This window comes from Pterocles gutturalis, unplaced genomic scaffold (assembly GCF_000699245.1).
Source record: "Pterocles gutturalis isolate BGI_N339 unplaced genomic scaffold, ASM69924v1 scaffold18922, whole genome shotgun sequence".
In the NCBI taxonomy this organism is placed as follows: Eukaryota; Metazoa; Chordata; class Aves; order Pterocliformes; family Pteroclidae; genus Pterocles; species Pterocles gutturalis.
The window spans coordinates 230-1,669 of NW_010110641.1; positions in this window are offsets into that span (position 1 = coordinate 230).

Here is a 1,440-nt window from a genome sequence, read left to right on the forward strand (position 1 = left end):
TGGGCAAAGATGCTTCACAGCTAGCTTGTTTCAGTCAAACACATTGTTGCTATTTAGTTTCCCAGCTCCCAAGCTTCCCCAGGTTGAAAAAGAGAGACCTCATTTCATAGAATCACAGGATGGTTTGAGTTGGGAGGGACCTTAAAGATGGTCTAGTTCCACGCCCCTGCCATGGGCAGGGACACCTCCCACTAGCCCAGGTTGCCCAAAGCCTCATCCAGCCTGGCCTTGAACCCCTCCAGGGATGGGGCATCCACAGCTTCTCTGGGCAACCTGGGCCACTGCCTCACCCCCCACACAGGAAAACATTTCTTCCTCACATCTCATCTCCATCTCCCCTCTTTCAGCTTAAACCCATTCCCCCTCATCCTGTTCCCCCACCCCCGATCCAGAGTGCCTCCATTTAGTTATCTGAGTCAAAAACACATGCAGAACAAGAGCAAGGGCTGGTTCATCCATCGTTTGGAAGAAGGTAGGAGGATTAACTGGGTCATAAAAAAACCTTTTGAAAAGATGATGAGCATTGCAGAACAGCCCGGGGAGGCAGCAGTACTCTCGTACCTCCCCCAGGACTCCCCTCACCCATTGCAGAGCTGGGCACAAACATGTCAGAGCTGCAGGGCCACATACCTGGGGCTTGCTCCACGCATGGGGGGCTTGGGGCTCTGGGTGTGCCCATGGGGCTCCTTCACTCATTGTGAGCAGGACTGGGAAGGACAGTACTGGGCAGGCACCCAATAGCGCTGCCAGCGCAGTGGTTTCCAGTTTGGTGCATGCAAAACAAACATGTTGTGTGAAGCTAGCAGCCCTATGGGCTCAGACACTGAAGCCGCCATCCCATGCACATCCCCACAGTCACATTTGCCACATGGGATTTTAACAGGACTCTTTGGAAGAGTGAGCAGAGAAGCAGGGCTCTGGTCTCAGCAGTTCTTCTCCAGTGCAGGGTTGTTCTCCTGACACAAAGAGCTGTGCCCCAGCTTGCAGCAAATCCCCCCCACCCTTCACCAGTTCCAAACCCAGCTACAGGCTGCCTGTGTGCTTGTTGGATTAAATCAAAGCTTGGGGTTCACCCCTGCAGAGATCGCAGCCCCTCCCAGAGATGCATTTCACTCTCTGGGCACAGCAACACTCCCCTTACCTGCCTTCCCAGAGAGCTGCTGGTATCTAGGGAATAATCTTTGCTTGTAAAGTGGTCCAGTTGGGATGGCAGCACCCACCACTGAGAAACTGCCATCCCAGGGTGAGAGAAGTCCCCCAGCACCCCCCATCTCACCTGCCTCCAGGAGCACCCAGCCACCTCTCCCCAGGGCAGGCTCCCTGCCATCCCCCTCCCCACACTTACAAGGAGGTACAAGCACCCCAGCAAGGCAACACCCCTCAAAACCAGCCCTGACACCAGCCTATAACCCCAGTTACCCCCCTGCTTTCCCACCCAGG